The 14,092-nt window shown below is 43.2% G+C and overlaps 1 protein-coding gene across 1 annotated transcript in view; it reads right to left on the bottom strand.

The window, feature by feature from the left end:
- The window catches only part of LOC134037660 (uncharacterized), a 49,660-nt gene that overhangs the window by 399 nt on the left and 35,169 nt on the right, over positions 1–14,092 (bottom strand). The window lies entirely within an intron of this gene.

Here is a 14,092-nt window from a genome sequence, read left to right as displayed (position 1 = left end):
TGGCTTCCATTACTCGCTTCTGCTGTGGGCCGGCATCTATCTGCAGAGCTAGAGGCACCATCAGATCAGCTACATCTTCGTTTCACTGTGTGAGCACTGGGTCACAGCACACCTACCTGTTAGAAGTGAAGTTGAGCCCCCATGTCACTGTCAGACGATGATTTAATAATTGTAACTCGTAGCCAATAGAACATGCATGACAACTTATTGAAAAATTGGGACAGTTTAAGGAGCTGATTGCTAATTGCAGTCAATGTCTGAATCCTAGCTTATGGTTTCTAATGGAACGTGAGGTTGATGATTGTTTTGACATTTTTCAGGTCTCAATACATTACTTTGAGAGAGCGGGTGAGGGGCTTCTGGACTATGGATGAGCATAAATCAATAATAAAACCCACCTGGGATAATTTAAACAATCACTCCTGATGCTAACCAATGACAATGCCTGTGTAATATAAAGATAGCAATAGATGAGACTACAGTACCTGCAATTACCGAGCGAATTACCAATCTATATTTTGCGTGTATCATCATTGATGTCCCCAAAAACTGGAGAAGTACATGGCTAGAGTCTGTTTTATCAACCAAACTGACAGATTCTTTGAAATACATAAAACTCCAAAGCACAATCTGGGACTCAAACAAGGCACCTGCCAAGGTGCTGAGGCTTACATGTCATGAATACATTATTGGAGACAGATGTCCACCTCTCTATGACAGTGTTTGTTAACTTGCAGGACCTTTGTGCCTCTGAGAACTGCTTGGTTGAGCTGGCCATTGCTAACCAACCAAGCTAACTGCATTTAAAGAGATTATTCCCAGAAGCATTTCTCTGTGGTCTGGTGTTGGACTTGGTTTTGAGAAATGCCGGGCTAATGGTTACATATTGGCCTTTTAGCTGGCATGCTCAGTCCATTTCTCATACAGATATGTTTTTAATCACTGACCCCTATCACCCAAGTCCGAGTCTGTATTATGTGTAATTTGTCATGAATTGCTTGGAATAATGGAATAATCCAACTCACATACTAATGGTGGTTCTGAATAGAGAAGTTAATGTTTGTCAGCTACAACTTGCTATTGAGGCTGGCCTTTTGTCTTTCAATGCTTATATTAAGTACTTCATCTAAGATTTACCCATACAACTGAGTTAGTCATCATCACAAACCTGTGACCTGTGAATGGACATACCTTGATAGGTCTGCCGGGGCAGTAATAATATATCTTTCACAATGCTTTCTCCATCCCACTTTCTCTCTCTTCACCTTCTCTCTCTCCCTCTGTCCTTAAATGATCAGTTGTTCTTCTGGTTCAGTACTTCAGAGAAATTAACTTTTTCTATGCACCGCCAGTCTTGGCATAGAATCTCCCCTTCTGTTAATTTCCTTACAATATTGAACTATCTTAGCCTGCCTCATTCTCTCCCTCTCCTATGCTACAATCTCTCTCTTTCTCTCTCTGTTTCTTATTATAATGGTATAGACAGATGGCTAAAGGGGACAAAGATGTCTGCACAACAACATTGGGGTTGGTAGTCAGCCAAAAATTAAACTTTACTTTCCATGGAGGTGAAAACTTTTAGTTGTCATGCCGCTATCTGCCTCCCCTCAGGAGCTCTCTGTCTCGGCCACACTATCACAGGAGGCAGGTAAATAGCTTCTCATTTGTATACCTGGCTGTCATTCAAGTATTTGTAGACATTTCTTCAACTATTGACTGGTCACAATAACTGTCTTCATCCCAGCTTTACGATTTTCAAAAATATTGTTTTTCCGTTTACAGTAATTGTATAGAGGTGACAGTGGTATTCAAACCTCAAATCCACATTTACAACACTATCCCCCTGGTGAGTATTCGAGTCAGAGGGTTAACTGATTGGCAATGCAATCACAGTACGCTGGTGCTGGCTGATTAGATGATTATCTCAAAGGATGGGCTGCTCTTTGAGCAATCAAACATGGCAGGGAGAGACAGGAGCAGGTGTGTGTCACAGATCTTTTCCTGCGTGGGGGTGGAGTCAGCGCGGGTTGAACCAAACACTTCTGGATTATTGAACGTTGCGACGCAGCAGAGGGAGTGTGTGGAGGCCTTCTGTTCCAGGGGAATATGTCCAACTGGCATCTCAGCCAGGCAGCAGGGCCACCGCCTTCACTTTCTACTTCAAAATCAAGTGCATAACGCTGGCACATACACAAACATGCGCCTACTCACCGTCACAAAAACAACAAACACGTTAGCAGACGCACCTCACACACGTTGAGATGTGTGGAAACTGTCACACACACACACACACACACACGCAAGCTTCATTCATCTTAACGGAAGCCATTTCTTCGGAGGATAGTAAAGGCTATTCAGTCGAAATGCTTGTCACAACTGTGTACATTCACATCAATCACGATAAATGGATTGGCCTTTCGGAGAGATAGACAGCACCTCTTTATGGGTTTGTCAATATTACAACTGTTTGGGGGAGGGCTAATGGAGCCAAGGGGTTGGGTGGTCATTTTTCAGACCACCCAAATGGACCAGGTAAATTACCCCCCATATGTTTACATACTATGGCTCCCATTATATAGGACCAATCTTCCTGTCCAAATCTCACTGATGCCTTAGGAAGGTCATGCTCATCCACAATCACATCAACTTAGCATATACGTGCATATGTCAGAACTGCTCATTTTACAGAGCACAGTATGAGGCGTTCAGGAGCAGTTAGTGTCTAGAGAGTGTACGAGTCCATTTGCTTTGTGCCAGTGTGTCCTCCTCAACAGATGTGTGATCAGGTGGCATTTACAAACAGTCTAAACATAATGGATTTGGGTGAAAGTACAGCAGAGTACATTCCATTTTTATTAAATCCGAAGCCTGGGCAGTCTCCTAATACTGACACAACAGCTCTTGTCAGTCTGCCCAACCCTTCTCTCCTCTCTCTTTTCTTCTACAGGTTGAAGTTCATTCTGAATTCACACTTTTGCCTTCCCTGCTGTGTGCCCGTACAATTTAAGTCTGAATATTCCACCCATCAACTTTTTACATTGATATTTGGATGATACAGTCTCAGACCTCACAGCATCAAGGAGCAGAACCATCGCTGGATATGGCCTGAGCAAATGACAAATGAGAATGACAGGCAGCCTTCCAATCCATTACATTGCAAATATAAATGTTTCTGGAAGATGGTGGAGGACTCATTTCCCAGCTTTGGGCTGGGGGGAAACATCAGATTGGGATTCTTTCAGTAAAATATTTGTGAGTCATTGTTCAATTCAATTTAATTCCCTTTGTTAATCCAGAAGGAACTTCAATTTCATGTTGGTCTTTTATCTGTTAAATTAATGTATTGGTTTAGTAAGGTCAGGAAAGTTCTCTGATCCCTACAATTTGAGATGCAGGCCCCTTGGTGAGAGGATTATTATGGGAATGGATACTTTAGAGAAATCTAGAGAGAGAAAAAATAGAGAGAAAGAGAGAGAGAGAGAGGGTGGGCGGGTGGGTGGGTGGGAGGGAAACAGAGAGAGAGATGAAGAATGGGGAGGGGGAAATAGAGTAAGACTGCTCTTAACCTGTCAGACACACTCCTTGCCATGTCAATCATCTTTGTCAGATGAAATGATTTGAAAAAGGAATGATTAATAGAGACTTGAAGTTAGAATGGCAGATAAACATACACATGCTTAAGTACTTACATGCTTGCACACTTACACACACACAGTACAAACACACATACTTGTGTGTGCAGGTTTGATTGGATATTCTTGTGGGGAATGAATAAGAACTAGACTAGAAACATCATGTTGATGGGAATGCTTACACATACCTTTAGGCGTGTTTCCATGTCCCTCAAAACATTTCATGTTGTCTAGATGAACCATTTATAGATGATCAAAGATGAATTACTCAGAGTAAAATTGGTTGTTAGTCATTCTTTTCCGTATGTACCTGTCGGCAGAGATAAGGCAACAATGAGAGCAGCCATCAGGAATTAAGTATCTAATTCAAACATGTCACCTGATGTGTCCTCCTATAATCCCGTTTCATTGTTGTATCATCATCTTAATTAATCATCTGTCAGTTGACACTTGAAGTTGAAGCTGTGGGTTACAGGGAAACAGACACTATATTAAAATGCCCTCGAAGAATCTGCCCTTGAAGGAGCTGCCCTCACAGAAGGGCTTCCTGAGAATAGTGCTGATGGACCTGTGTATGGGGGGGGGGGGGGTCACAAGACCAGTAACAGGTGAAAGTCAGCGAAACCTGCCACAGCTGTCAGGATGGACAGATGGGAGAGCGAGACATAGACATGGGGCATGATTATAAATCCTAAAATCAGCTTTTAGCACTTAGTCCAGCAGGCTGTGTGTGTGTGTGTGTGTGTGTCGTGACGGGAGAAGGGGAGGGCTGGCAGAGGAGTGTACTGTATGTGATGAGGGGGGTGAATCTGAGAGGAAAGGACAGAGACATGGAGGTGTGTAAAGGACGTGTGTGATTGTTTGCGTGTGTGCTGTCGTTTGGTGCATGTGTGTAGGTGCGTTTGTGTGAGCGGTGTTGGTGTGCACATGACTTGGGGGGTGCTGGGACGGGAGGACATGTGGAGGTGAGCAGAAAAGGGGCATAGTGATAATTGAAAGTGAAGGACACACAGAGGAGGAGATAAAGGCATTGGGGTCAGGGTAACCACGTATCATCTCCTCTATCACCAACATACAAAACACACAACCATTTCTTGACCATAAACACTCAATAAAGGAGCTACTGTCTGTAACAAATAAACACGCACATGTACACACACGACACGCACGCGCGAGCACGCACACACACAAGCACACACGCACACACACAAGAACAAGAACAAGCACGTAATGTAATGGTGAAGCAAAAAAGCATATCTTCTTGATCGAACAGCCTGTTTGGTCCTGTGTGCATTATGAGGGTATAACAATAAGAGTTTTTGTGCCGACAATGTCAGAGGGGGAGACATCCGGCTCAGCAAGCCACTCAATGGCATCACGAATAGGAGCAGGCATGCCTAACAGCCCCCGTAAAATAGACAGTAAAAGAAGCAGTGGCCACAATGCCCCTCATAAAATTTTACTTTTATTGATCCATGAAGCAGGCTACCAGTTGTCCTCTATGTAATCCCATTATGGAAGCAGAACAGTGTGCATACTCCCACTCACCAATACGCACATACACACACACAAGGCCATGAATGTATGCATGTGAACACACGCCACACACACCATGGGGGGTCCACTTAGTAGTGCATTTTTTGTTCACATCTTGCCACTGAGTAACATGACAAAAGCCCCCCCGCCTTCCAGCCACCAAGCCGATGATAAAAAAGGAAATAAAAAAGGTAGAGAGAGAGAGAGATAAAGAGAGAGAGAAAGGGAGAGCGATAACAAGCTGTTATTCACAATCACGTACAGTATAATCCCGACCCTCTGCCTCCCCGGCTGGGCCACAGTGCTACAGAAGCAGGGATCCAGGCGTTTGCCATGAGCGTTCTCCACAGATGTCTTTCTTTTCTAGCTTCCAGGGCAGACTGAAGCGGCCAGCTCTTTGATTGGCTCCTACATCCGGAGTATTTCTGGGTGATAAGCCAATCAGAGCATAATTGGACAAAGGGTTCAGCTGGGAATGGATGTAAATGGGGGAACAAAAAAGCTTTTATGTTTTGAACAGCACCTCCACCATAACACCCCTGGGCCAAGGTCCAGGTGATGAATCACAACGGGGAAAATAAAATAGTCTCCTATTCCTGTCTCTCTATTGTAGTTCTTGGATCCACAGATTGGAAAAAAGTGTTAGTCGGGAGCAGGGTTAAAGAGGGTTAGTGCTCCCCCACTAAAGATTCCAGACTGAGGGAAATAAGTGATTCTTAGAGCGTGCTTCAATTTCCACTACAGAAATATACTCTTTCCTCTGTGTTCAATGTAGACAAACCTTTTCAAGAGTAGAAAGCGAATCCAACTGGGTTGTCAGGCCGTGTATAGAAGCCTCTGGTAAACCAAGCAAGAATTTCAATTTAAATAATGATGTCTAACTATGTTTGACCTGCCTACATTGCCCCCTACCTTTTGTCCATTTAACAGTTTAAAGAATTTTATTTCCTGAGTAAAAATTGGTAATAAACATTTTAGTATGCACCAAAGCAGAGGAGTGATACATTTAAAATCCATTTCCTTTAATTGTATTTTACTTTCATTGACCTTTTACAAAGTTTCATATAATTGGCTTGAGCTAGTAAAACCAGAGTATGAAAATGAAATGACACATGCATGCACATACACAAAGCATTCTGTGACACTAACAGAACAGCCTACAGTTTGAAATTCAATTATTGGAAGTATCCAGAACTACTTGCCCATTACATAAATTGTGTCTTCTGAATGCACTTGTCAATGATGCCAATAAGGTTGCTATACAGTTCAATAAAAGTTGCCTTGAAGTATCATATGAAAGTCCTCTGATATTTATAGCCCTGTTTTATGTTAGCAGGAGCACAAGAGGCAACCTTGTTAGGATCATCTCTAGGTTGAACTGTGTAGGTTGATCTCAGACGAGAGAGGCACTCTCAGCCTGCTAACCTGACCTCAGCTTACCTCATATATCACACTCACAAATCACACTCGCATGTGTGTCAACAGAACAATGAGAGCTCTTGAACACAAAAAATGCCATCCATGTGCACACAGGACGACTCACACAAAGAGCAATATCACACACACACACACACACATACACACCTGAGTGTCTGGTTATTAATCAGGACTCCTGAGGTCACATCATCCTCACCATGTCTTACTCTCTTTCTTTCCTCTGCACTGACCTTGCACACAAACATGTGTATATATATAAATGCATGCTCAAGACCCATTTGTGTTCCCTTTGAAAGGCTGGTCTCTGAATCTCTGAAGGTTCCACTCTTTGGGTTCCACACCCATCTTATAAGATGAGGTAGCACTTTCAGACAATAGAGGAAGCCATGTCTTTTCCCCAGTGACTAATGGGATGTGCATTGGTTCAGGGAAAGATATTGAAGCTGGATTCTGAGAATGGGCCAAGAAACATATAACTCATTGGACAGCAAAATGGCCCAAAAGAAATTCAGCACTTTTGATTACATCACACCATTTATAAAACTTACTTTACAGATGGCTATTTTATTATTCGTACTGAATGTCAAAATGACACTTGGACTAAGAGCATTATACTCAGAGAGAAACCCATTGTGTTATATCTCAGAGAACATGAACAGCATCATTTAAAAAAATATTTTATCACCTAAGTATGCCTTCATCATGCATCCATAGATAGAGTGGTCTACTGGGAGATTCACAATAGCACACCTCTGAAAATACGTGTGTGTGTGTGTGTGTTTAAGTGTAATTCATTTTTATTATTTAGAACTGTAAATTAAATTAATAACGTGGCAATAAAATTCAGCGTACGGTTCACACAAAAATATTGTGGCGCTATAAAATGGTTTATGGGGATGGTTGGGGAATGGGTTAGTGGCAGTCAGAATGTATCCATAGACCCTCTTTAGGTGATCCTTCAAAAGAAAGAATTACCAAAATATGTCCAGAACTAAACTGTTTTATCATTCACCTAGCATGTTATACTTTAAAACAGTATGGCTATAACAATCTGGCTCACGCTAACAGTAGCATATACCAGTAAACTAAATGGAAATGACATAAAGTTGTCATATCTTTGTTCTGTCTTGGTATGTGTGCCTCTGGTGCAGTTTTCAGGGTTTTAGCCTTCACAAGCTCTCATCTGGACATTTACATTTAATCATTTAGCAGACGCTGTTATCCAAAATGACTTACAAGAAAAAGCAAAAGGTGCATAGGTCAATGATCATAAACAACGAGATAGCCCCAAAAACATTGTGGGTAGCTTCTAAAGTGCCTAGAGTGTACCTGGAGGAAAGCAAGCAACAACAATATAATTCACAGCGACTACAAGTAGCTAAATCAGTTACAACTAACCAACAAGTGCAACAAGTCCCACCATAAGTGTCACTGTGTTCCTGGAGGAAATAAACTAACATCTGATCCAACAAATATTTCCTAAGTACCGCTGTTCTCCTGTGGATGACTGTGCACAGCCGTTTCTTACCTGGAAATTACAGGTTGTGTGATCACCGGTTCTCATGTCACTTCAATGGTCTATTTTTGCACCTGCTTGTGCATGCGTTCGCAGGTGTTGGTTACTGTGTCAGAAGATGGTGTGCGCACAGTGCATCTGTAGGAGGTTTGTGAGAAGGATGAACTGTGCATGCACAGGAAGATACCGATGTTGATTATGTTTGTTAACTACTAACAAAAAAATGTTTTGCTTGGAGAGTCTGTGTTTCAGTTTTGGACTGAGTGGTTTGACTTGAATTTTTAGTTTGATAAAAGTCGCTCGAGCAATCGGGAAGAGCTTTAAGGTATCTGAACTCAAACCATCAAAAGGACAGTAGATTAAAATGGTGGAACCATCTACTAAAACCAAACTTCACTGGTCCACCTGACACAGAACATCACAGCCTTCACAGTTTATTTCCCCCCTCAAGAGCGGTCCACCTGTCTCTGAGGGTGTGGCATTAGGGCCATGCTCTCTGACTGGCACGACTGCAGAGACACACAGATTAAAGCCTCCATGGCTGAGCGATTCTCCTCCCACCCAGCGAGCTGCTAATAGTTCCGGACATAAAGACAGACCGGCAGGAACAGTCACACTGTCTTCAGCAAGGCAGCTCATTACTATCCTGACTGGATTTAATGCTTTTGATAATCTTGTGGCTCAAACATTTTATTTGACTTTGATCTCCTCCCCTTTGTCACCTTCCTCCGTTTTTCTTCTTTGCTTTCGCTTGTACCTTTTTTTTGTGTTCCACTGGAGAGACAATTAAAAATATGGAAATACGATTCAACGCTTGGATGGAGAGGAAAAATGAGAGACTTAGTCCAGTGGGCTGGGAAATGGGATCACCTGGGATCACAGAGAAGATACTTAAAAACTCCTGGGTGCACTTGGTGTGCCCTCGTTCAACAGCTCTATGCCAGACCCAAGAAAAGTCAGGACGAATGGCTGGTGTCTGTTGCTATGGTGATCAGACTTCTATACGTCCACTCATTCTAATGCAGTTACATCGATCACAACTTGGGTTCAGAGGAAATACAAGCAGACTACAATATATGTAGGGTTCAGGATCCACACATTCACTCACAATCATCTGCTAGATGAATGCCTTTGTCTTCAAAACAAGATTACTGCACTGCACTTCTCATCCCTGGCTCTAGCCTTCAAACGCTACAATCTATTGAAAACAGCAGTGCCAGGATGATGAGAGTGTGAAAGTATCAACACATCACCCCCCAACCTCACATCCCAACACCAGCTCCCCATCTCATACCTGATTCAATTCAAAACATTTGTACTTTCAAATGCATTCATTACACAGCACCTACTTCCCTTAAAGAACGGATCTCACCACATAACTCTTCTCACCGCCTCAGGTCAAGAAACAGTTTCCCTCTTCAGACCCCCACAACAAATCTGGTGTTGCTTGGTGACCTGGCCTTCCGCTCCACGGCCTTCCCCCCGCTGTGGATCTCTTCCTGAATATCTAGGAGCACCTCAGTCACTAGACAGGTAGTTCACATAACCACAAGTATGAATGACTACTTCATGTTAATTCGATTTACCACTTATTAACTTGCTTGATTGTTTTCTTTTTTACATTTAAACCAGTAGCATCCTGAGAACGCCTCGACAATGAGGAGCGCACTATCAATAAAATGCCCTATGTATTATTAGTATTATTATGATCAACACCTTCCAAGCAAGCTTCCAAGCAAGCATGGTGACATTTGGAGGACAATCTCATTCCAAGTCTTTTTAAATGAGGTAGTCAGCCAGAGGAAAAAAATAGGCAATGGTCTTTCATCCAGGTTACCGACACAACATGAGTCACCCTGTGCTAATGGATCCGCTCAGGAGAAGTGTTCGACCTCAGCCTGTCCTGTGATCTCAGAGAGGGAGGTACTTCAGTACCAAAACAGCTCCCTCTCCTCTTATAGGTCTCCAGTCATAATATTAAGCAGTGAGCCTTACATCAGCTGAAGAGTACTTTCTCTCAAAAGTCAGAGTCAGAGGCATTTAGACATGGTAATGCTGCAGAGTTTATTCAGCTGTCAAATCGTATTTTCCTGTTTCATCATTGTGATGTTTTAGCAAGACTGGAACCCAAAATGAAAAGAACAAAGTTGCAGCGTGATCTTTTGTTTGTGTCGTTTATTAGGTCAGCGTGCTTGACATGAAAATGTCAATGACTCTTTAACCTTTCCCTGACCCAGTCTGTATGAAATCAAATGAAAGCACAGAATTGAAGGTCTGAGAAGAAGCTTTCATTTGTGAGGGTGACAGGGAAACAAGGAGCATGCTGGCAGGCTATCTACCAGTGGCTTCTGTGGAAAAGCACAATAGTGTAAGGTTAACAGGGAAGGTAAACGCTCTTATCTGATGATCTCCCTCTCCTCCTCTCGCTCACTGTCTCATTTCCTCTCTGTCTGCAACCTAAACCCCTATTTCCTATCTCTTGTCTGTGCATGTGTGTGCGTGCGTATCTCTTTCCATCCATTTGTATTTCCTTCAGCCTGTACTAGTATCTTTTGTCAGTCTCTCTCTGTTTCCTCTTGGTCGTCCTCTCCCTCAGATGACGCGTGATGAGTGTGAAGGTATGATGGAGTAAGCCGGAGAAAGTTAGCGCCGTGGCCCAGATGAATCTTCTGTGCCCAGGGTACTTGACCAAGGAGAAGGGGGCCGGTGGTTGTTGGTGGTGGTAAGGGGAATGGAGGTCAGCGCTGCGACGGGGGCTCGAAGGGGGGATGACGCGAAAGGAAAAGGAGGAGGAGAGGAACAGGGAAGGTGACTGGAGGGGGGGATGTATGTGCGTCAGTGAGTGCTGCTGAGGGCGGAGAGGGGGAAGGGTTCAAGGGGGGGGGGGGGTTGTTTAGAGAAATCCACTTTGTAACAAGATGGCAGTTGAATTGTGAATTGTACTGCCACTCAAGGGGTATTGATTCCTGTCCTGCTCCAATCTGTGTTGACTCTGGAGTTAGGTCTGACGTGGTGAATATTGAGACAGGAGATTTCCTTGTCTGAACGATCTAACAGAGAGTGAGAGAGAAAACAAGAGACAGAGAGAGAGAGAAAGAGAGATAGATAGAAACAGACAGAGAGAGAGAAAGAGAGATGTAAAGAGACAGAGAGAGAGAGGGAGATATAAAGAAACAGAGAGAGATAGAAAAAGACAAAGAGAGAAACAGAAAAACAGAGGACGTGTCCAAGGAGAAATCAAAGATTGCATTTCTAATCTGTCAGCTTTGACCCCTAGGAGACACTGGTGACATCAAGTGACAACAACAAAGAAAAGCTACGGAACTTAATGTGAAATGCAATTTCAAAACGGCAACAATAACTGTCTAATTCAAGATTCAACAAACTATATTATTCACCAACCCTGTAAAGTTTAAATGTCTTTACAAAAACGAATTTCCCATGTGTCCACTAGTGAAAAAAGTAGGGCTGACTTTGTTGCTTTATGAAGCGGATAAAAGTGAATTGTGAATAATATTGGAATTGGATGAAAAACAACATCTGATATTTATGGAAAGACCAAAAAAAGGGAAAAGGGGAAATTATTTTGAACTTTATGATTCCATAACTATGAGTCAGTGAGCGCACACACTGACATAAGCATACACAAACACATACACACATAAACACACAGAAACAAACACACAAGTAAGTCAAAGCCTGTGTGTCTTTATCAGTCAGGAACTAATTCTCTCTCTCTCTCTTTCTGATCTTATATCTGCCGTTATCATTTGATCTTCCTGAACAAAAGACAAACAAGTGTAACCGGAGAGGAGTCTGCCAGTCGACTTGTGGGACTTGTGGGAACTGGCACGGCTCCTGGTATGAGATCTTGCGAGATGTAGGAATCAAATCTTAATGTAAGAAGAGCCTCATGCATAAAACATGTTGAGGAAAACATTTGGCAAATGAACAAGAAACATAATAATATGATCATTATGAGACTACTGGGGTAAGTAGCTTTTAGATAAATGTTTGTAGATGGTGCCCTTAATGGGCAGGAGCTTGGTTGCCTTGTGATGTGTCACACACACACACACACACACACATACACACACACACACACACACACACACAAAGACACACTACATGCATAATCAATGTCTTATATTGAGAAAAAAAGAAATATTTCCATTAAAACCACACTCAGCATGTAGAATGTTTTCTCAAACGGCCACCCAGCCGGTGCCAGTATGACCATCTTTGAAAGGCAGATTAATAAGCAGGAAGAAAAAAAATGATAATGAATAATGAACCACACACGCAAGTACACACACAAACCGCTAAATCTGACAAACTAAGCCAATTAGTGTGGGCAGAGAAAGCACACCCCTATAACCACAGTCGACAGCTTCATCTTGTCATACCTCAAGTACAGTGCTGTACTGTATCTGCGCAGTATGTACCATTATAGAAAGCCACACAAACGTCGCAGTTATGTACTCAATCCGTCCTATATCTCTCTATAGTGCTGATATGATGAACAGAAGTGGCCAGCCATCTCCATTACAGTAACCGTGGAGATTTAATAACGGTTATTGAAACACATCAGCTAAAACATGAAAGCTGCTGGAGAGAGACTTGGTCAGAGAGACGGGCAGACCTGCACTGTAGAGACAAGGGAGCAGGAGGACACCGATGAACCAAATGCAGCCGATCTCCGTGGAAACGAGAAGTGGAGAGATAAAAGGACTGAATGAAAAGGTGAAGGGCCGGCGGGGGGTGGGGGTGGGCTCAGAGCCTCGCCTATCCCTGCGGTCTGAAAGCCTATCTTTGAGGAGGACAAGGGAGGACTGGAGGGCTTGTAGCTTTAAATAAGTTGCCTCTGCCTGTCTCATCCACAGCTGGTATATGCCTCACTGCCTCCAGGATCTGGCAGCTGATTAGCATTCTACACTGTGGAGAGATGAAAAGGGTTTGACTTCTTTATACAATGGCTTCTGTCTTTATTCCATCGCCCATCTAACTCAATCTCCAGTAAGACGCAGCCCAAGAGCCTCCACCACTGATGAAAACGCCCCCCAACTCAGCTCCATGCCTCTCCAAACGTCTGCCTCGACAGATATCCGAGAGGAGGGAGGGACAAGCTGTTTGATACATCTATAAAGTTGAACAATGGATTTTGGTGTTTCAAAACCCATTGACACTGAATGACTATGTTTAGCCTGTGTTCTGCTCCTCTCTCTCACCAACCGTCTCTGGAGGAGGGGATCCCTCTCTGAATTGCTCCTCCCAAGGTTTCTTCCATTTTTTCTCCTGTTGGGAGTTTTTCTGGGAGTTTTTCCTTGTCTTCCTTGAGGGTTTAGGTTGGTTGAGGGGCAGTTCTATGGGCGTATGTGAAGCCCTCTGTGACATGCTTGCGTGTAAAAAGGGCTATACAAATAAATTTGATTTGAAGTCTGGTTTGGGTTATCGTCCCACCAGCGTTCTGTGAGGTGGCACAGAGCACTATAGAAATTCCACAGCAGTTATCCAAATTAAAACATTGCTTGGAGGTCAACTTTCCATCATATCCTCAGGAGAAGGATCAAGTGGGCAGGAGGGCAGGACACTGGGAAGAAGCTGGTATCATTGAGATGGCAGAGAGAAAGTGACTCACATTCAACTGTCCGACTGTTCTGATCAACACACACACACGCAAACAGAGACACTCTCTCCAACACACTGTACACACACACACACACACTGTTTAAAACAAGGTGACCAAACCTAGATCAAGGCAGAAGCGGCTGATCAGGAGACTTCCGGATGTCTTCCAGTAAACATTTGGTCCACAAAGGAGAGTGGGTTGAGCTGCTGAGTGGGAGGCTAAGATTGTGTCACAACAGGTATCACTTCAAGTCTTCCACGGAAGAGTCTTTGTCTTCAGCTAAAAGCCCACGACAAGTCACAAGGACCTGTGTCATGGTGCAGGGAGGGCAGAGAGGTCAGG

The sequence above is a fragment of the Osmerus eperlanus genome, chromosome 17, assembly GCF_963692335.1.
Source record: "Osmerus eperlanus chromosome 17, fOsmEpe2.1, whole genome shotgun sequence".
Classification (NCBI taxonomy): domain Eukaryota; kingdom Metazoa; phylum Chordata; class Actinopteri; order Osmeriformes; family Osmeridae; genus Osmerus; species Osmerus eperlanus.
The sequence above is the reverse complement of the archived record's forward strand: the minus strand, read 5'-3'. Positions and strand labels throughout refer to the sequence as shown.